Source organism: Muntiacus reevesi, chromosome 11, assembly GCF_963930625.1.
Source record: "Muntiacus reevesi chromosome 11, mMunRee1.1, whole genome shotgun sequence".
In the NCBI taxonomy this organism is placed as follows: Eukaryota; Metazoa; Chordata; class Mammalia; order Artiodactyla; family Cervidae; genus Muntiacus; species Muntiacus reevesi.
Window position 1 is genome coordinate 28687136 of NC_089259.1, and position 23076 is coordinate 28710211.

The 23076-nt window shown below is 44.6% G+C and overlaps 1 pseudogene; it reads right to left on the reverse strand.

Moving 5' to 3' along the window:
* Positions 1–21793: 21793 nt before the first annotated feature.
* Positions 21794–21908, reverse strand: LOC136144543 (small nucleolar RNA SNORA70; annotated as a pseudogene).
* Between the last annotated feature and the right edge of the window lie 1168 nt (positions 21909–23076).

Genomic DNA, 23076 nt, shown 5'->3' on the forward strand with positions numbered 1-23076 from the left:
ATAATGTTTGCTGCACACTAGAACTTTACCTTTATTGCTTTATTAAGTCCACACATTTGTTTTAAGATGTATTTACTATTATCCCTTTTTTTTTTTTTTTTTGGCAGAGGGCTTCCCTGATAGCTCAGTTGGTAAAGAATCCACCTTCAATGCAGGAGACTCCAGTTCAAATCCTGAGTCGAAAAGATCTGCTGGAGAAGGGATAGGCTACCCACTCCAGTACTCTTGGGCTTCCCTTGTGGCTCAGCTGGTAAAGAATCCACCTGCAATGCAGGAGACCTGGGTTCAATCCCTGGGTTGGGAAGATCCCCTGGAGAAGGGAAAGGCTTCCCAGTCCAGTATTCTGGCCTGGAGAATTCCATGGACTGTATAGTCCACAGGATCGCAGAGAGTTGGACACAGCTGAATGACTTTCACATTCACATTTTTTTTTTTTTTGCAGAAGCAGCAGCTGAGGCTTATAGGGTAACTGGCTCTAGTCATTTGGCTCCTAAGAAGCAGAAAAAGGATTGGAATCTAAGTCAGTTTAGTTCCAAAGCCTAGGCCTTTGCCATATTCCAAACAGTGTTAAATGCAAAAGTTCTCAATTCTTGAAATAAATGTTAGCATTCACCCATTTTCTGAGGTTATTGTTCACTGTTTTATTGTCCCTTTCCTGTAGTGCCTTTTTTTTTTTTAACCAAGAGACTTTTAGGCAGACTACAGTGATATATTCTTTCACAGTATTTATGTTTCTAATGATAGGAAAAAATAGTGGCTTATGTTGTGGGATTAACATGAATTTGGGGGACTTCCTGGTGATCCCGTGGTTAAGAATCTGCCATGTAATGCAAGAGACTCAGGTTTGATATCTGGTCACGGAACTAAGATCTACATTTTGTTGTTCAGTTGCTGAGTCATGCCTGACTCTTTGTGACCACATGCACCACAACATGCCAGGCTTCTCTGTCCTCCAGTCTCTCTCAGTGTCCATTGAGTCAGGGATGCCAGTGAACCATCTCATCCTCTGTTGTCCTCTTCTCCTCCTGCCCTCAATCTTTCCCAGCATCAGGGTCTTTTCCAATGAGTTGGCTCTTCACATCAGGTGGTCAAAGTATTGGAGCTTCAGCTTCCAATGAATATTCAGGGTTGGTATCCTTTAGGATGGACTGGTTTGATATCCTTGCAGTCTAAGGGACTTGAATCTTCTCCAGCACAATTGGAAAGCATCAGCTCTTCAGCGCTCAGCCTTCTTTGTGGTCCAATTCTCACATCTTTACATGACTACTGGAAAAACCATAGCTTTAACTACATAGACCTTTGTCAGCAAAGTAATGTCTCTGCTTTTTAATATGCTCTCTAGGTTTGTCATAGCTTTTCTTCCAAGGAGCAAGCATCTTTTAATTTCATGCTTGTAGTCACAGTATGCAGTGAATTTTGGAGCCCAGGAAAATAAAATCTGTCACTGCTTCCACTTTTTCTCCTTCTATTTGTCATGAAGTAATGGGACCGGATGCCATGATCTTAGGTTTTTAATGGTGAGTTTCAAGCCAGTTTTTTCACTCTCCTCTTTCACTTTCAGCAAGAGGCTTCTTAGTTCCCCTTCACTTTCTGCCAGAAGTGTGGTGTCATCTGGATATCTGAGGTTGTTGCTGTTTCTCCCACCAATCTTGATTCCAGCTTGTGCTTCACCCAGCCCAGCATTTCACATGATGTACTCTGTATAAAAGTTAAATAAGCAGAGTGACAATACACCACCTTGATGTACTCCCTTTCCAATTTTGAACCGGTTCATTGTTCATGCCTGATTCTTAGCTGTTTATTGACCTGCATACAAGTTTCTCAGGAGGCAGGTAAAGTGGCCACATACTCCCATCTCTTTAAGAATTTTCCACAGTTCATTGTGATCCACATGGTCAAAGGTCCCACAGGCCCAGAAGCAACTAAGCCTGAACACAAACTGCTGAGCCAGCAGCAACCAGAGAGTCCTTGTGCCTCAGCCAACACCCCGTGCAGCCAAATAAATAAAAGCCATGACTTTGGGAATATTGTTGCCCTTTGCTGTATCTAAGGGTAAAAGTACACCTGCTTCTCTTTCAGGGCAGGCTTTATGAAATGAATTGGTCATTCTAAATGTTTCTCTATGACTTGCCCTGGCTTCGGTGTCCACATTTGAAAAACTACCCCAGAACTGAGTTTATAAGTTTAGCTCTGAATGTTCAAAATGCTTTCGATTAGCACATCTTAAATAACTTCTTTCAACAAATAACTAATCATGGTCTGACTACTGTATTCCATAACATAAATCCTAAACAATAGTGTTAGTAATTGTTGTAATTAAAGATGGATGAGTCAGACTTCATTTGGGATTTATAAAAATACCTCTAGCTATTTTTCAAACATTTTGAAATACATTTTATAACATTTCTAAAACATACTTCAACAAGAATATTTCCTCTTATTTTAAAGCCCTTGTGTATTTTAAAGGGAATATAATTCACATTTCTGATTCATTGGTGCGTAACTCATCACTGTTATTTTTAAAGAACAATTTAGAGGACTTCCCTGGCGGTTCAGTGATTTAAGAATCTGCCTCCCAATGTAGGGCACGGGAGTTCGATCCCTGGTCAGGAAACTAAGATTCCCACATGCTGCAGTTAAGACCCAATGCAGCCAAAAATAATTTTTAAAAATTTAGTTTCAAAGTCCTTAGGAAACACTTCTCATAAATTCTGTGAGCCTTTAAAAGCCTTTTCCGTAATCAAACTTTTTTCTCCAAGATGAACGTGTGTGCAGTGTTTTAGTTTGGTTTATAATGCAGAGCCTATATTTCAGAATCTAAGTTCACTGTGAATTTTGTGTAATAAGTTGTTCTGCCTTTATTGTAAGAACTCGCTTCATTTATGTCTCTTCAAAGCACGTTTCTATGAAGAACTGGTGATCGAAGTGCTCTCTTGAAAACCCAGCGCGCTGACATTCCGAGCTGTTTCCCGGAGTCACAGCACAGGGAACAGGTGTGGGTTGATCAAACAGAGCAAGCCCAATTAGCTATTGATTGGGGATCTGTCACGTCTGCTGAATATGTATACACATTTGTACATATTCAGATACACGTATACACATTCATAAGAATGTTCACATCCTCATAGGTTGTCTTTTTTGTTTTGTTTTGACCTCTAAATTCTAACAAAACAGTATTCTACTCTGGGTTAAATTGATAATTTATTGTGCGATGACTGTAATTGTTCTCATCTGTCTTCAGGAATGTTTTCTACCCGAGATTTAGTTCAACAGGTTTCTGTTGCCTAGCAGTGGGTCTCTCAGAACAGCTTTTTGTATAGTTTTAATTGAATGGGTTGACTGTGTGAAATTGTCTTAGAAAAAGTAAGGTTATTGCTGGGAAGGTAAAAGGAAGTACGCTGACAACTAATTGGACAAAATGTCATCCCGAACAGCGGCTCTAAGAGATTTGTAGAGACACAGCAACTTAAGAATGGAGTTTGCTCAAGGCAGCTAGAAACTGCATCCATAAATATTCACAGTAAAAGAAAAACACCATTTTCCTAGGTTCTCATTAGAGAATGGTATGAAATACATATTTGCAAATCATAAGAAGCGACCTCTTTAGTTAATATTCTTAATGAAACCTCATTTCACCCTGAATTTTTCAGTGTGGGATTATTAAACAATGAGAACATCTTTTCAGTACTTTTCAAAATATGCCTATTTCTTACATAGTTGGTTAGTTTGTACTATAAGTTAATTTTTAATATTTTCGGACAGTCTTTTATGATTAGATAAATTCCTTTTAAAATTTAATACCTGTGCTATCAAGGGTGAAACAGATCACCAACCCAGGTTGGATGCATGAGACAAGTGCTCAGGGCTGGTGCACTGGGAAGACCCAATGGGATGGGATGGAGAGGGAGGCAGGAGGGGGGATCTGGATGGGGAACACATGTAAATCCATGACTGATTCATGTCAATGTATGGCAAAAACCACTACAATATTGTAAAGTAATTAGCCTCCAACTAATAAAAATAAATGGAAAAAAAATATTGCAGGCTATACTAAAAAAAAAATAGAAAGCTATCTTAAAAAATAAAAATAAAATTTAATACCTGAATTTTTCTTTCTTCATACCAAAATGAAAAACCTCTTGAAAGGGAGACTTTTACCTTTTGCTTTTATATGATAATTATTTTACTTTTCAAAGGAATTATGCCTACAGTATTAAGATTTTTTTAAATTAAAAAATTTAAGAAAAAATTTTTTTGGCCACACCATTTGGCATGTGGGATCCTAGTTCTCTGACCAGGGATGGAACCAGTGCCTCCTGCTTTGGAAGTACTGAGTCTTAACTACAGGACTGCCGGGAAAGTCCTTAAGGTGGTTTTTAAAGAGCAGTATTTATAGAAATTCAGTCAGTCCCTGCCCTCACTTTTGCCTCTGAAAAGCCCTTGGCAAAGTTAGTCGTGGCTCTTGACCTCATGGCCTTTGACTTACGGGACAGGATCATGCTGGTCACGTTGTATGACCTGGGGACAAACTCCTGCGTGCTTGCAAACTCCTGTGATGGTGGCTCTCTCACAGGAGTTTGCTTGTTAGATGCTTGTGAGTTTTACACTGTATTATATTTACTAATTGATAATTTACAGAATATTTGTAAATATTTAATTTCTAAAAATATGCAAAAAATTAAAAAATTTAAGGACTATAAATATGAAAACATGGAAAATAATTTTACTGATACAAAATACCTTCCAAAAATTATGAATAATATCTGTATTGAGAGCCATGAGATTAAATATGCTTCATTTAAAAAAGCCAAACCTTGGTCTAGGCTAACTAGGTACAGTGATTCTGTCAATTTTCATGCTTGCTTTTAATGACTTTTGTAATGAAAAAGTTACCCCACAAATGTGTGTAGATCCAGGTGGAAGAAATGTAAATCATTGGCTGCAGTTATAAATCATGAGCTTCATTTTTTAATTATGGGCCATTGAATATGCAGAAGTATTCATTTAACTTTGGCTGTTAAATTTGCATCTTTCCTGGTATCAGTCAGTTCTTGTAAATTAATTGGAAGGTTGCATTTTATATGAATAGTTTAAAAACCCACTGAACCTCTTCACTGGGAAGATTTTTAAATAGGGAAAATCATGTCAAGTTAAATTGCACATATTAGAGTTTCTAATAAGAGACTGGCTGTTTTTGGCAACAAAATCACAGAACAATGGAAACAAATACTGGGGTCAGGGCCTGGGAGTCTTGCTTCCACCTGGCTCCTTGACCCTCATAGGCCCATAAATTCTTATCAGTCAGTCCCACTGATGGTTTTCCTGATTCTGCTCAGCCTAGAGGTGATCACTTCAAGGGCTTAGGACAAGTTTAATTCCCATCCTGAGTTTTCATGTCTCCCCAGATTTGGAATAATTCCTGACTTTAGGATATATAGGAATATATAACTATCCTCCTCTTTGTTTTCACTGATCAGTAATCCCTGTGCTGCGTCCACCAGAGGCCCTCCTCCTGCGGACAGTGAGCCCTGGGGCCGTGCCCTCGCTGGCTCCTGCCCTGGGAATGCAGGGGCCTCTCCCAGTGTGAGGCTCCCAAGGAGAACACTGCTGGCCGACCCATCCTTGTTAATATGTTTAGCAGGTCAGCTAAACCTGAGTGGGCTTCCGGGGGCACCACCAGCAGGACAGACGCGGCTGTTCCTGGTAGGGAAGCGTGAAGGGGTGAGAGTCAGACTGGAGGGAAGAAAATGGGAGGAGGAGGCAGAGTTCGCAAAGGCAAGGGGTCCCACTCATGTGTTCTGTGCCTGGGTGAGGGATGTCTGGACTTATTTGGGCCCTGTGGACTCTGGTCAGGGGGTGCTGCCCTTTGGCTAGAGATCTGTTACTATGGAAATAAGGGCCTGTCTCGCAAGAGCACTGTGGGGCTGGGAGAACTTCAGCTGGGGAGTAGGACTAGGATTCCAGTCCCTGCTTCCCAGCCCCAGGGGGGCAAGTGGCTTATCCTCTCTGTGCCCCTGTTTTCTCACCTTCAAGTGGGGATGGTGACGATGGACCTTCCTTATAGGACTGCTGGGAAGATGAAAAAATGAGAGACTTGAAATATAAAGTGCTTATCAGTCTCTGACCCCACCATAAAGTGAATGTAACTCAGTCATGTCCGACTCTTTGTGACCCCATGAACTGGGGCCTGCCAGGCTCCTCTGTCCATGGAATTCTCCAGGCCAGAATACTGGAGTGGGTAGCCATTCCCTTCTCCAGGGTATCTTCCAGTCCCAGGAATCGAACCAGGGTCTCCTGCATTGCAGGCAGATTCTTTACCATCTGAGCTACGAGGGAAAGCCCATGGCCCCATCATAAACCCTCAATAAATGTAAGTTGCACAGTGTGCTAGAGTTGGCTCATCACAGGCTTTTTCGGAGCCAACTGTTGACTATTAAAAGCAACATTGCCAGTCTTTCAACCTGCTGATGGTTTGAAATCAGCTGTGGTGAGATTAATTACACCGTGAAAACTAGCAACCACCACAAGTGAGACTTCCTCCTCCACAAGGCCTTCTTGCAGAGCTAGTTCTGGGCACATCACTGTAGCTCCTTTTATTTTGTTTGGGTTTTGTTTGGGTTTTTTCCTGCAAATAAAGCACCTCTGGTTGCCCATCCTTGCTCCCCGTCAGTGCCTCTGGGATCAGTAGATGGAGTGATGACCCTTGCAGTCAGAGTGTGTGGGTTCCGTTTGCTTGGCAGTGAGCCACTTTGACTCAAGGGCAGGAACGGATCTGCCGCAGTTAGGGACCACTCTCTTCTTTGAACTAGACTTGGCTCTGAGGCTTCTATTGTGATGGAACAGAAATCTTAGGACATCAGAAATAGCCCAAAGTGTCCCACTACCCTTTCATTTGCTGACAAACACAGTCTGAGCTGTATTGAGGCGGTCCCCACACTACTTTTACAAAAGTGGGATCCTAAAGTCACCCTCAAATTTCTGGACCCCCAAATTGACCTAGTGGCCCTAGTGGCCACAGTAGACACATGTACACTAAAGTGTTTTGCCAAATGCTCCGTGAGCTCTTGGGCTATTTTTCCAGCAAAGGTAGAAGAGGCTAGAGGAGAGAGGTTTCTGTTCTTACTTCTCTTAGTCCCTTTTGTGAACCAAAACATGGATGTCGGTGGTTGCGCTCTTGCTCTGTTCACCACACTAAGACCCAGATTTCTCCCTCTTTATAATAGGAACAATACAAGCAAGCATAATTTCCTCAAAAAGAAGCACTTTAAACAGGGAGCTGACAAACTACACACTGTCCCACTGTCTTGTCTTACTGCACATACAGGTGTGTGTCCTGGAGAAGGTCACATAGGGAAGACCTTGGTGTTTCTCACATAAGAATCACAGACCAGAGCTGCGGTTTGCTTTTCATAGAAAGAAAAAGCATTACATCATGTCAGAGGGTCTCAGGTTTCCTAAAGAGGTGGGTGGGTTCCCAAAGTTTTCTGTATAAGGAAGTCTTTGTGTAATCCACAGGGGATTATGCACAGAGGGTGTCTAGAAAGATCTAGCCTGGACTTATTTTTCTGTATTTTTCTCATGTGAATCTAATACAGATATTTATTGATTTATTTAGGTGTATTAGGGGGCTTCCCTGGTGGCTCAGATGGTAAAGGATCTGCCTGCAATGCAGGAGACCTGGGTTGGGAAAATCCCCTGGAGAAGGGAACGGTTACCCACTCCAGTATTCTTGCCTGCAGAATTCCTTGGGCAGAGGAGCCCAGCAGGCTACAGTCCATGGGGTTGCAAAGAGTCAGACACGACTGAACGACTAACACTTACATCCTTAGTCTATTATGTATACCTTTAGAAAGTCAGTTTAGCTTACTGAATGCCCAGCAAATCTGAGGCACAGCCCCTGCCTTACAGAACTCATCCCACAGAGAAAGCCCTGAAACAAACCATCTCCAGATCCATCCATCAGCCACGGTGAGCACGTGACCAAGCAGCAGCATGGAGGAGGAGAAGCACAGAGAAGGCTTCACAGAGAAGGTGATATCAGCCAGGCTCTGAAGCACGAAGAGGAGTTTACCATGTGGTGAGAGAGGTGACGGTCCCGCCTCGCTGCTGACTTGTGTTAGTCTGCCTTCTCTCAGAGCAGGTTCTTTTACACACTAGACAGCCGCGAACTCTGGGAGGCAGGGGCATTGGTTGCTGCTGGCCCCCTGCAGGATTCGCACGCGTCGTGGCTCTGTGGCCGGTGGGCAGTGAGACTCCTGCCAGAAGGCTGTCTTCACTGTGACCCTGTAAGCAAAAGCCCTTGTGAAGAACGCTGACACGAAACTTATTCACCACGTGGTGATGGCGAAGCTGGGATTGGACATCGGCTCCTCAGCCGAAAGCCCAGGGTGAGGCTGGGTGTTAGTCTGTGTACCTGACCTAAGTAAACACAGAACTTCAGTTCCTTTCATCTTTACATGGCTTAGAGGTCCGTTGTTGTGCCAGCTGGTCTTGGAGTCGCTGACAGACTGCTTGGCCCATCCTCTCAGGATGAGTGGTGGTGGCCTTCGGTGCTTTGGTTCTGACGAACATGGATGAAGGTCCGGCTCTGTGGTCACAGCGTCTTCTCAGTCTATGAAATTCCCCTCCACTTCTCCACATGCAGCCTGGGGTTCATCTTGGAGTTGTGTACGGGACATAATTTTTTCTGCATATGAATCAAGTCTACTTTATAAATCAAAAAGCATTTCTTAATTTGCAGTTGTATATTAAATTCACACATTTCAGATGGAAATTCACAAAATCTATTTTGCATTACTCACACTTTATAGTAATTTCCTTTGGCTATTGCCCTCAGGCTGTATAAGAGTGAAAAAATATATATTGAATTCTTTGTTTTGACTTTGTTCACAGATTGTTAATCTAATTAGTTTAGTTCTCTCTTTTTTTCTCTAAAAGTAACATACACAATACTCTCTGAACAAAGACTGATAAGCAGAGACAGGTTTGCCTTATAACCATGTTCATCTCACCTAGATTATGATGTCAATTCAGTCAGAAAATTCGTCTGTTTTCTGTCCTAATTAATTGCATAAAGTTGATATGTGCTACTAATAAATTTGATATCTGCCTGTCAAATGGTGAGGAAAATGATATTTAAATTAGATAATGCTGTAAGACTGATCTGTTTCAGAGCCAAAAGGGACCTTGCAGGTCGTTGAATCCAGTGTTCCTCGTATTGAGCAAGAGCATTTGTTCTATGAGAAACCTTTAAATACTATGCTTTCATTCAAATGAATCACCACCCCCAAAAAAAAAAAAAAAGAAATACAGTCTGGTCCTGGGGGATGACCTCTCTGAATTGAGAATCCATCGTGAGATTTCAAAGTTCACATGACAGGACTTCAGGGTTAGGTTCGAGGTTTCCTGCAGACCTGTGGTCAATCAGAGATCAGGGAGTGGCTTGGGACTCTGATGATAAGTCCAAGGTCTGCCTTTACCCCCACTGAACTCCAGTTTAAAATACAGCGAATGGAGGGCATCACCGTGATAGTGGTGTCATGCCAGCCTCAAATTCCTGTGGGCGGCAGCTGGGGCTGTGTGTTTGGAGAGCTGTGCATTTCTGGCATCCAAGGCTGCTGCCGCCAGGAGCTTTCAGCCTAAGAGCACACATTAGCCATGTCATCCTTGTCCTTCTTTGAGTATTTATCATATGTGCCCCATGGAGGGTGGGGAATCAGTCAGCTCCCTCTCAGTATGACTGAGGGATGAAATAAGCCCCAGGTTTCAGTGGCTTGCAAGAGCAAAGGTATGACTCTTATTCTCACATCATCTGCAGCTCTGCTACAGCTGCGATTTTGCTCCATACAGTGGTCCCTTCTTGAGATCCCTAAAACCTTTAGTGACTCTCTTCTCACAGCATCGGGAAGAGAGTAAGGGGGTTCGCAAGCTCTCAGAGGCTCTTAAAACTCCTCTTGAGATGTCACACACATCGAGTCTGTTACCATCCACTGGTCAAAACAAGTCACATGGCCAAACTTTTTGCCAGTGGAATCAGGAACTATTCTCTCCGAGAAGCATCAAGAGGTATAACCCTCCTCCCGGGGTGGTGGTGGTTGTTTAGTCGCTGAGTCGTGTCTGACTCTTTGCAACCCCATGGACTGCAGTGCTCCAGGCTTCCCTGTCCTTCACTAACTCCCAGAGTTTGCTCAGATTCTTGTCCATTCAATCGGCGGTGCCATCCAACCATCTCATCCTCTGCTGTCCGCTTCTCTTTCCTTCAATCTTTCCCAGCATCAGGGGCTTGGTTCGAATAATTGGGACAGGAATGCGCTCCGCACAGGTGGCACCCACCAGGTAACCGCTTCACAGCCACTCATCCGCTTTGGCTGGCCCGGCTATTCAATTTGGTTTTCCCGGTTGCTTTTTTTTTTTTTTAATTTTTAAAAAAATTAATTCTTATTGGAAGATAGTTGTTTACAATGTTACATTAGTTTCTATCATACAGCAAAGTGAATCAGCTATATGTATACATATCTCCCCTCTTTTTTTGGATTTCCTTCCCATTTAGGTCACCTCAGAGCATTTAGAGTTTCCTGTGCTGTACAATAGGTTCTCACTAGTTATCTAACTTTATACATAGTGTGAGTCGTGTATATACGTCAATCCCCATGGCTTTCTGTCTTTAACTTTCATTTTTTCTTATTTGGAATTTTTAGAATTGGAAAGCCAGAAAGCTTTAGGGCCGGGTTGATATCTAGAGGTCTTATCTCCTGCTCTTATTTTTCTGGTAGAGGGACTGAGGTCCAGGGAGGTGATCGGCAGCAAGATCTCCCAGCAGCACTCTCTTCATATCATCACCTTGTGAAAAACCTTAAGGGAAGAAGTGCTTTGCTAACTGGATGAGAAAAGGCTTCTACTGTTAGTGAAATCATACCCCTTCTGGAGTCAGAAATAGCCTCGAACCTGGTGCTCGGTCTGGGGATGAAAACTGGCTCAATTTTCTATCAATTTTTTTTACCCAGCCACATTCATATTAGAGGTAATTTACTTAAATTTATTACGTAGCGTCAACAGAGCACTGGGAGCCGTTTAGTACAATAGGAAGGCACAGTTCTGCCAAGGCAAATAGCATCTCTATTTTACAAATAGATATCGCCCTGCGCCGATTTGATTTAAACCCCATATGGAGTAGGCAATCCTTTAGCCTTTGTGGGGTAACAGTGGGGGGATGACTGTCAATGTTGGAGACATTAAACTGCTCAGCGGGGCTTCCATGGGCCTCTAATGTTCCCCCATGGCTCAACTGAGGAAAAATAACAAGACCCAGCACTGCCTGTGGGAAACGCGGATAACCTTTATGTAGCCACTGACTTTCCCAGCACCCCACTTCTGCTCTCCAGAGATTTCAAGTTCTGAAGTCAATGGCCAATGAAAAAGTGATAAAATAGACGGAAGTTCCTGGAAGAGCTCCCGTGTAGAAGCCTAGGATTGTGACATGACAGAAAGAGGCAAAACAGGAGCTGCCACTACCCCGGGGAGGGGCTGGTTACAGGGGCGGCACAGGGCCTGTTGTTCGTGTAGATGCTCAGTCACTCAGTCGGGTCCCTCTCTTTCCAACCCCAAGGACTGTAGCCCGCCAGGCTCCTCTGTCCATGGGATTTTCCAGGCAAGAATACCAGAGTGGGTTCCAATTTCCTCCTCCAGCCTGTTGCATGAAAGTGAAAGTCGCTCAGTCGTGTCCGACTCTTTGTGACCCCATGGACTGTACAGTCCATGGAATTCTCCACATCAGAATACTGGAGTGGGTAGCCTTTCCCTTCTCCAGGGGATCTTCCCAACCCTGGGACCAAACCTAGGTCTCCCGCATTGTGGGTGGATTCTTTACCAGCTGAGCCACAAGGGAAGCCCTGCCTGTTGCATGAGAGGCTCACAAATAAGATCCACGAGGAAAGTGAATGGCGTGACCTCCCGTACACCCAGGAAGGTTTCAGGGTACAGTGTAGTCTCTTTCTTTGAGGGGCAGCTCCCAGTCAAGCACCTACTGAGGCACAACACTTGGCGACAACTGTATTTCACATTCTAAAAGCTCTTAGGTGTATGACCAGCATAATTTATATCCTTTTTGGCCGTGATATGTGACCTGTGGGATCTTAGTTCCCCAACCAGGGATCGAACCTGTGCCCCCTGTGTTGGGAGCATGAAGTCATCACCGCTGGACCTCCAGGGAAGTTGGTGACCAGCATAATTTAAATATTTGTTTGCATTTGAACATCTTTAACAAAATAGATCACAGAAGTATGGAATTTCTGGCAGAACTGCCAGCATAACTGAGCTTGAGAGGCTGTTCTGGGCTGTGCTCTGGGACAGACAGAGCACCTCTCCCAGGATGGAGTCTCCACCTTTAGCCCATGGCAGTGGAAGGGGAGAGGAGGAGGAAGGGACACACCTAAAAAGAGTTTTTTGAAAATTGCTTTGGCATCTGCAGACTAGAGGCAAGATTAGTTTGACTCAATTTTGGAAAGGCCTCTTTCTGTTTTATCACTTCCTCTCACCTCCTAAAGCATCTTCTCCCTGTGAATCAAGTGCCAGTTCCCTTACGTAGGTTTTCTCAAACCTTGTGTTTTAACATCCCACCCAGCCTGCTCTGTATCGCCTTAAAATGACCTCTCCCGCCACCCACACTGACATCTCAGTGGCACTAGTGGCAAATAACCCGCCTGCCAATGGAGGAGACGTTTTCCTGGGTCGGGAAGATCCACTGGAGAAGGACATGGCAACCCACTCTAGTACTCTTGCCTGGAGAATCCCATGGACAGAGGAGCCTGGCGGGCTACAGTCTATGGGGTCACAAGGAGTCAGAGAGGACTGAAGTGACTGAGCACCTGACCGTCTCAGGCAGATAACCTTTTCCCTGAGTGGTGGTGGGTGTTAGGAATGCAATCTGATTAGATTTTCTTACACACAGTGGTGTTGTAGCACGTGGGACTTTCTACTTCTTCATCTGTCTCTCCCCACTCTTTCCTCTCTCTGGCTGTGCGTTCTAATCTCCCCCAGGTATAAACCTTCTGTACCTAAAGGTTCTAGATAATCAGCTTGGGTGTCTGTTAGGACTACTTAGGAAGCTCTGAAAAATACGCAGGTCTAAATGTCCTTCCTTGAGACCTTGATCAGTGGGCTTCAGAGTGATCTAGGTGTCTGACTTTTTAGAGTTCCTGGATAATCTGAATCCAACCACCAAGTTCTTGCACACGAAGGCCCAATTTCCTCTTGTTGCCATAACAGAGGGAGGCATTGCCTTAGAATCTTCTTTGTTTTTTGTAAGATTTTTTTTTTTTTTGATGTGGACCGGTTTTGAAGTCTTCATTGAATCTGTTACAGTACTGCTCCTGGCTTATGTTTTGGTGTTTTAGCCACGAGGTATGTGGGGTCTTCAGTTTTCCAACCAGGGACTGAACTCTCACCTTCTGCGCTGGAAGGCAAAGTCTTAACCACAGGACCACCAGGGAAGTCCCTCACCTCAGTATCTTAACAATATTCCTAGAATCAGCTTTAGCTGATTTTAGTTGATTCTTAGAATTCTTTCATTTCTTTTCTCTTAGAAGAACTGAATGTGTCTTCTTAGACTCTATATTTCCTGCCCAAGTTCCTAGCTTGTAAATTTAGCCAAGGGCAGGGACTGGAAATTCTACAGTCTTTGGAACTGCTTTGCTTAAAATAGGGCAAAACCCACCCATAACCCTGATCTTATTAGATGACCCTAGTTCCCTCCCCATTAACCCATCTCATTTCCTTTTTTTTCAAGGACCTTTCTTTACCCAGTTCTTACCCCCAGAATTTTGTACTGTGGAAGAAATAATTTCAGTTGCTGTAAATTCTTGTAATTCTATTTAATTACCATACAACACAATCGTGGTCATACATTTCATTAAAATGTATTAGATTTACTTTATAGTAAGTTTTATTGAATGAGAACAATGAACTCTGTTTATATGTTGCTCTGATACTGCTTGTCTATGCAAATGTTAATGAAACAAAGTGAGACGGTTGTTTAGTAGCATTTCATTTGTGTTTGACTGACAGACTGGCACTGGGTCATCAGAAGTCAGGTGTGAACAACAGCCCTGAGTTGACTCTCCTGGCTCTAGCCAAACAGTTCGGTTTTCTCATTTTACATTTTGGATTTCAAAGCAATTGCAATCTCCCTACCTCAGCCTTCTCCCAATATAGAAGCGCTCTGTCTCTGGGGCTGGGAGAAGGAGTTTTGCCAAGGCTTTTGGCAGCATCCTTCATCATGTCCTCAGGGCAAGGTAGAGAGGTGTAGCTTCAATAATAGGTCCATGGGTTCTTGGCGGGGCAAATGACTGCACCAAAGTGTATTACTTACTGGATTTCCGCTGGGCTGGAAAGAAGACTTTAGTGCCTTGCTCTAGGCCTGTCCTTGATACTGTTCTCCAAGTGCTTGTTTTTTTGTTTTTTTTTTTTTAATTTAATTTGTTGTTTAGTTGCTAAGTCATGTCTGACTCTTTGGCGACCCCCTGGTGACTGTATGCCAGCAGGCTCTTCTGTCCCTGGGATTTCCCAGGGAAGAATAGTGGAGTGGGGATCTTCCCAGGCCAGGGATTAAACCTACGTCTCCTGCAATGGCAGTCAGATTCTTTACCGCTGAGCCACTAGGGAAGTCCAATTTACTTTTAATTGGAGGATAATTGCTTTACAATTGTGTTAGTTTCTGTTGCACAAGAGTGTGAACCAACTGTGAGTATATAGATATATGCCCTCCCTTTTGAGCCTCCTTCCCACACCCATTTTTTTTAGTTTATTTATTTATTTGTTTATTTTTTGGCTATATGGCATTTCGGATCTTAGTTCCCTGCTCAGGGATGAAACCAGTGCTCCTGGTAGTAGGAGTGGAGTCCTAACCACTGAACCACCGGAGAACTCCCTCCAAGTGTTTTAATACAAGGTGAAGATATCAAATTTCTGGATGACCCAAAGCTAAGAACAGATTATATTTAAGGTTGTTGAAACAATGTTTAAACAGAGCTCAGGTGGAAGGAAGACAAGAATGATCAAAATGAAATGTAAAGAAACACCATGAGTTAGGAACAGATGTCAAATCCTATGCTTATCAATCATCTGTCTGATGCACAAATGTGGGAGCCCTGGTATGACAATCACCCCATGACAATGGTTTGCCCTAGAATGTCCCACCCAAGGGGTTCCAGCTTCTCAGGAGTTGACCAAAAGGGTCCCAAAGGATCTCCAGGGAGGTCAGAGGATCTGGGATCTTTGAGGGCTCTAGCCATCTAAAGCTAGAGAAAGAAACCTTGGATCCCCCGGTGCCCACCTAGGAGCACCATCCCAGAGCTTTGCGCCTCTTTGGAATCTAGCTCTTAGCGCATTGCAGTTAGGTTATCTGTATCTCTGCCTTGGCTTCTTAATCATAAACTCTGACTGCTTCTGAGTTCTCACGGTCCAGTGTCTGACACAGTCACAAGCTGGAGCTTAGGAAGTGCCCCGAGGCGGGGATTTTTGTCTGATTTGTTATTAAGAGTTTTCGTCACCATTGCACCCGTGGGACTTAGAACAATGCTTGGCGTAGGGTAGGTCTCAGTACATATTTGATGAAAGAATGAAGGACACGTACAGATGCTCAGTAAATCTCAGCCATTGGTTCTCAATGCAGTTGTGACTTGTCCTGTCAATAAGTCACCACTTGGCCATTGGAAAGCTTTCAGGAACTTCACTTCCTTTCTCTTTTGCTTCTCAGTTCTTAGTTCATAGGACTGAAAAGCTTGATGATCCTTTGAACAGACAGACATACTCCAGATGTAATGAATTCATCACCTTTTGGCAAGGAGTTAAGTGCACAGGCAGAAGTCAGATGGTTCTGGGTTCGAATTCCAACCTGGACAGCTGTTTGTGAGATGATGACTTGGGAAAATTTCTTGAAGTCTTGGTTTGGTTTTCTTATCTGTAAAATATAGATAAAACACTTAATCCAAGGATAGAGTATATATAACACAAAGCACCATCTTAATTTGTTTTGGTGTTTAGTTGCTCAGTCGTATCTGACTCTTTGTGACCCCATGGACTGTAGCCTGCCAGGCTCCTCTGTTCATGGGATTTCTCAGGCAAGAATACTTGAGTGGGTTGCCATGTCCTTCTCCAGGTGATCTTCCCAACCCAGGGAGATAACCCATGTCTCCTGCATTGGCAGGCGGGTTCTTTACCACTGAACCACCTATGAAGAACACCATTGTAATAAAGGCTGCTGCTGCTAAGTCGCTTCAGTCGTGTCCGACTCTGTGCGACCCCATAGACGGCAGCCCACTAGGCTCCTCTGTCCCTGGATTCTCCAGGCAAGAATACTGGAGTGGGTTGCCATTTCCTACTATTATTATTATTGTTAGTTCAACAAAGCCTTCACTCATGAAGTAGAGAGGGAGAAAACTCTCTAGAAAGAATCAAGAAAAAAAAAATTAGAAATTCCTAAAGGCTTGTCTTCAAGGTTTACTTCTTTTGTATGTCAGAGCACCTGTTCCTATTAGACAAGTAAGCTCCTCTGAAGGTGGAAGTAGAGGCCCGACATCGCTGAGGGAGTGCTAGTCTCCATGGTAACGGCACTTTAGATTCTGATGCAGGCACACCTGGTATTCTCAGGTTGCTCCACCATATGGCACTTCATATATTTCATCAAGGAGAAAAAAAACTACCTTGACCTCCGCCTACTGAGCAGGCACACACACACACATACACACACACACACACACACACACACACACTCCCCTCTCTGTAATCCACAGTCACTGAAGCCATAGAAACTTTGGTCACAGGGACTGGGAACACAGTTTTGAAAGCACACAGTCAAACAAAGGGCTAGAAGAGTTATTCTTGCTTCAAAGAGGTGCCCAGAAGCGAGGTACCTATCGATCCATTTGCAGTTTGCCTTTCTGTTCTATGGGACTGACTCAGAATCAGGTGACTCCCCCTTTGCCCCTAGCTTGCCAATAAAGCAGCTCCATTCATAACCCTGCCTAAAGCAGAATCTCATCATTGATCATGACTCATCTCGTGACAGCCATTTGTAAAAAGTAGCCTCTCAAACTCTCCCTGTGTATAAATGCCCATTAAATGCTCTGCTTTGAACTGGCTTAAAAGAAAAAAGATTTCATGGTAGGATTAAAAAAAAAAAAAAATTACAGCCTGTAGTTTCCATGTGACACCAAGCAAAGAGTTATGGCTGCTTAGAGATTTCCTGCTCTGCTCTAGAAACAGATGTTTAAAAATGTCGCATTGAAAGAGATGTCAGAAATTGGGGACAAAAGTCACTATTTCTTGCAGCATATCAAAGTCTTCCTTTTCAATGAGCCTCTGATTGACTCGGTTTCTTCACACTGCATTCCCGGTAAAGCCCGTTTCAATTAACCACGCATGCTGCTCCTACTTGTTTGGGTGCAGCTGTGGTGCCATGTGTATGTTGTGCTTCATAAAGTGCCTCTGAAGACAAAGTCTGAAAAAGCCACAGTCAAAAAACGTTAGAATTTAGGTTCTAGAGCTGTTGGCTCACTCATGGTGTTCATGGTGGTGTTTTAAGTGCCTTAGCTCGCCTACTGAGTAATTAATAATAACCAAATGTATCCGACCAACATGGGAAAGTGAACTGTGCTCTATAAAGTCTGTAGTTTTGGTTTGAAGCTGGCTTAGGGTGCAGGGTTCCTGGATCATGACTGAGTTTTAATTTGTGGGAAAGGCATTGTGTTTAAAGCAATAAAAACTTTTCCTCCCATGTCACGGCAACCTTTTGGCAAGCTCACTGGCTCTTTCTCTCAGCTATTTCTCCACTCACTTGGTCATGAGGGAGCTCTGAGATTGCCTTAGGTCTCGGAACACATCTGATCTCTCCCAAACATGCCAGATACAGTCAGACATCAGTTCTAGTCAAGATGAACTGGCTGCATTCCTTCCAGCCCCTCACTCTCACAACTAAAAGACCACGGACATAACACAACAGAAAAGCCTGGGAAGACTCTGCTTTGGCAGGGATTTGTGTGTTTTTCTTAGCTACACCACATTCGGGAACTTAGTTCCCCAGCCAGGGATTGAACCTGTGCCCTCTGCCGTGGAAGCGTGGAATCTTATCTGCTGGACCACCAGGGAAGTCCCCAGAAGACTCTGAAAGACAGAAAGAAGGCAGGCTTCCCAGGGTCCTCAGGATTTAAGGAACATCACAGTGGTGGGTCTCTGGGGTTTCTTTATCACATCCAGTAGATTTCAGATATTGCCATCATATATATATTCCAGTATATTGCTAACAAAGGTCCATATAGTCAAAGCTATGGTTTTTCTAGTAGACATATACTGATGTGAGAGTTGGACCATAAAGAAGAAGGTTGAATATTGAAGAATTCATGCTTTCAAATTGTGGTGCTGGAGAAGACCCTTGAGAGTCCCTTGGACTGCAAAGAGATCCAGCTGTAAGGAGATTGATCCTTAGGTCAGTCCTAAAGGAAATCATCCTTGAGTATTCACTGGAAGGAATGATGCTGAAGCTCCAATACTTTGGCCTCCTGATTTGAAGAGCCGATTCACTGGAAAAGACCCTGATGCTGGAAAAGATTGAGGGCAGGAGGAGAAGGGGGTGACAGAGGATAAGATGATTGGGTGGCATCACCAAATCAATGGGCATGAATTTAAGCAAGCTTTGGGACATTGTGGAGGACAGGGAAGCCTGGTGGGCTATAGTCCTTGGGGTTGCGAAGAGTCGGACACGATTGAGCGACTGAACAACAATATGTGCATCTTAGTTCCTCGACCAGGGATCATACCTGAGTTGCGTCCCTGGTGGCTCAGACAGTAAAGAATCCAGCTGCAGTGCAGGAGACTGGGGGTTGGGAAGATCCCTTGGAGGTGGGAATGGCAACCCACTCCAGTATTCCTGCCTGGGAAATCCCATGGACAGAGGAGCTTGCTGGGTTACTCACTTCAAATACAACATGGGTAGGTTGAAAGTAAAAGGATAGAAAAAGATATACCATGTAAATAATAATAATAAGCTGTATTGACTTCTGGTAAAGTAGAGTTTAGGGCAGAGAAAATTGCTAGAGACAGAGAGGGACATTACATATGACAGAAGGCTCAGGCCCCCAGGAAGACATACAGCAGTAAGATAAACCACTGTCCCAGCTTCCATGGCACAAGTCTCTCTTCCTCCCTGGATGGTAAGAGCCTTCCAGGGCAGGAACCACACCTACTGGTCTTGCTCTTTCACCCAGAACATCATTAAGAAATGATTTGCATAAAACTCAGTGAAAGTCCATGGCAGTGCAGTGTGGCTCATAAGGACACGGAAGGGGAGAGAGGGGCGAATTGAGAGAGTAACACTGAAGCATTTACATTACCATATGTAAAACAGAGAGTCAGTGGGAATTCCCTCAAATCCGGTGCTCTGTGACAACCTAGAGAGATAGGGATGGCATGGGAGGGATGTTCAAGAGAGAGGAGACGTATGTATACCTATGGCTGACTCATGTTGATGTATGGCAGAAACCAACACAACATTGTAAAGCAATTATCCTCCAATTAAAAATTCTTTAAAAAGAATAAAATGCCAGTGAAATAGTTAAAAAAAATTAAAAGTCCATGACAATGCAGTGCAGCTCATAAAGACACCCTCTTCTCTATGCGAACTCATTAGAAAGAACCCTAGTGCTGGGAAAGATTGAGGGCCGAAGGAGAAGAAGGTGACAGAGGATGAGATGGGTTGGATGGCATCACTGATTCAATGGACATGAACTTGGGCAAAATCCAGGAGATGGTGAGGGACAGGGAGGACTGGTGTGCTACAGTCCATGCAAAGGGATGGACACAACTTGGTGCCTAAACAACAGGAAATTCTCTAGGAAGAGCCTGGGAGGAACTAGGGAGACTGTTCATGGTGTCACGGCGCAGGGCACCAAGATAGCCTCCGAAGCAGAGCACTGATTCACAGGTCACTTTAGACCTGAGGTGAGGTGGGAGCCCCACTTGCCCCACGTGCTCTCCTGGTCGCTTGACTAGAGTCTTCCCTTGAGTAGCTGGTCCCTAAAAGCGGGGACTCTGCCCTTCAGCTGTGCCACAGTCCTCTTTCTGAGTCCTCCCCAGAAACCTAGAGCTTCTTATGCAAATAACGTCCCAGCTCTCCTGAGAGGCATATGCAGATTAGGCCCCACGGTGACCCTCCACGCGAAACCATATCCATAAATAACCCCAACTTTAAGACACACTGGGGTCAACCGGCATACCATTTGATTAAGTAATGCTCTGAAATGCAGTGAGAGGTCCCATCTCATGATTGGAACGTAAATCTGAGAGAGATTGGCCAGGAATAAATAGAAACCCATCTTGGCTGTGTCATTATGATACTCAGTGACTGGAAAGGAAATTATTTACTTGGGAAGTCTCCGCAGTGACATTACGCGATCACTGGTACATCGCTAATGATTTCTCTGCTCCCGTTTTTTACGGCTTAATATTTGCTCAGTGCCCAAAATTTACAGGACAGAACTTGGCAGCACCCTTGGTGAGTGAGGCCAGGGCACATGAGCCTGTGGTCAGAGAGGGAGATTTCCCTGGGGGCCTTTCAGAAGCCTGAAATTATGGCCTCCCTGCCCAGGGGGAACTCAGAGGCCTGAGCACTTCCTGACCACATGCTTCCGAGCAGCCCATCCTGGCTCATCTCTCTGGGCGAGGAGTCCCCAACCTACCAACCGTGGACCAGTACCACCAATCAGATCAATAGCAGCATTAGATTAGAAATAAGAGAGAAGTGAAGTCAAAGTGTTCTGAAGCTCAGCCGTGTCCAGCTCTTTGCGACCCCATGGACTGTAGCCCGCTGGGCTCCTCTGTCCATGGGATTCTCCAGGTAAGAATGCTGGTGTGAGTTGCCATGCCCTTCTCTAGGGCATCTTCCTGACCCAGGGGTCGAACCCACGTCTCCTGCATTGCAGGCAGATTCTTTATTGTCTGAGCCAACAGGGAAGCCCAGATTAGAAATAAAGTGCGCAGTAAATGTAATGCACTTGAATCATCCCCAAACCACCACCCCACCCCTGTCTGTAGAAAAATTGTCTTCCACGAAATTGCTCCCTAGTGTCAAGCAGGTTAGGGATCGCTGCTCTAGGGGGCCGTTTTCACTGCTGATGGTCAGACTTCAAATGCCTGTGGTCATCTTACCATGACACTCCCTTACCCAGGCCTCCTCCTTGTGCCTGGCCTGACCCCCTGGCCTGCAACTGGCTGATTATTCACACATGGAGGCTCCCACGAGGCCACCACTACCTCTGCACCTGGGGTCCTGCTTCCTGCTCCCTCATCTGTGTGGGTTTTGGCCCTTGAGGGTCTGCTCTTGTCCTCAACTTTATTGATTTATTGATTTGACAGAGAACTGAGATTTATTGATGGACCGCACCCAGGCTCTCATGAGTTCAGGGCTGCCATTTGTCCAGGGGGTAGCAATTATCCATGTGTTTGACCCCATAGCCATCCCAGGTGAGCTGATTTTCGGCCATGTTTTCAAATTCACCCCTGTTAAACTTAGTAAATCCCCACTTCTTGAAGATATGGAGCTTCTGGCGGCCTGGGAACTTGAATCTGGCCCTGAGGAGGGCCTCAGTTACACGCTCCTTGTTCTGCAGCTTGGTGCAGATGGACATGGTGACTCAGCCAGTGTGAACCCTGGCCACTGTGCCCTGGGGCTTCTAAAGGCACCACGCATACCTGGCTGGAGCCTAGACTGGGGACACCAGGCCAGTCATGAATGTCCACTGGAAAGAGCTGTCTCCAAGGTCCCTCAGGGCGACCTGTACAGACAACAGGCTGAATACACTACCAAGAAGGTTGCTGTTTGCAGCCACAGCTATCCTCAACTTTAGGGTGCATCTTGGCTTTTCCTTGTCTTCCAGGTCTCCCTAGTTCTGACGTTTGACATTCCCTGGGATGCATCCACACTGGTCCCCTGGCTGCTCTCAGTCATCACTTACCCAGGCAATTGCCTTTTTGAGGCAGAGCCTCCAAAGATGGCCCAACTCCTCATTCCTTTCCTTCATCCATCCTCACCCAGAAAGAGTCACCCCCAAATCCAGTTTAGTCTTTCCATTACCCCACAAGGATGAGGTGACCATCCTCTGTCTTGCACCCCTCACTCTGGCCTCCATGCTGAGGGTGGGATGGCATGGGGTTAAAAGTAGGGGCTCCAGAGGCTGGGCACTACCTGGCTGCTCTCCCCAGCTGTCTCTCTCTAGCTGGGAGACCCGGGACAAGTTGACACAGTTTTCAGCCTCAGGTTCCTTATCTATTAAATGGAGATCATAATAGTAATCATGTATGGATGTGAGAGTTGGACCATAAAGAAGGCTGAGCACCAAAGAATTGATGCTTTTCAATTGTGGTGTTGGAGAAGACTCTTGAGAATCCCTTGGACAGCAAGGAGAAAAAAACAGTCAATCTTAAAGGAAATCAGCCCTAAATATTCATTGAAAGGACTGATGTTGAAGCTCCAATACTTTGACCACCTGATGCAAAGATCTACCACATTGGAAAAGACCGTGATGCTGGGAAAGACTAAAGGCAAGAGGAGAAGGGGGCAACAGAGGATGAGATGGTTGGATGTATCACTGACTCAATGGACATGAGTTTGAGCAAGCTCTGGGGGTTGGTGATGGACAGGGAGGCCTGGCGTGCTGCAGTCCATGGAGTCGCAAAGAATCTGACACAATTAGTGACTGAATAACAACAATGTAACAGTAGCTACCCTAGAGGGTTGTTGGCAAGATTCAATAAATAATTCATGTGACGCCTTTAGAACAGAGGCCAGTACATAAGTGGTACGCATTTACTATTTTTCTAAGTTAATCTTTACAAGCTAAGCCAGCTGTGAAACACTGTTTCTGTAATTCTATGAGTCCCTCTGTTGTGTCACTCCTGGTGTGCCTGGCCACTCAGCCTGGACGGGGATGCTAAGATCAGAGCCAGGTTTAGGGGAGGGGGAGGGCAATCCGGATGCTTTTCTGCCTATAATTTTCAAAAACAGTTCTCTCCCCTAAAAAAGCTGAGCTT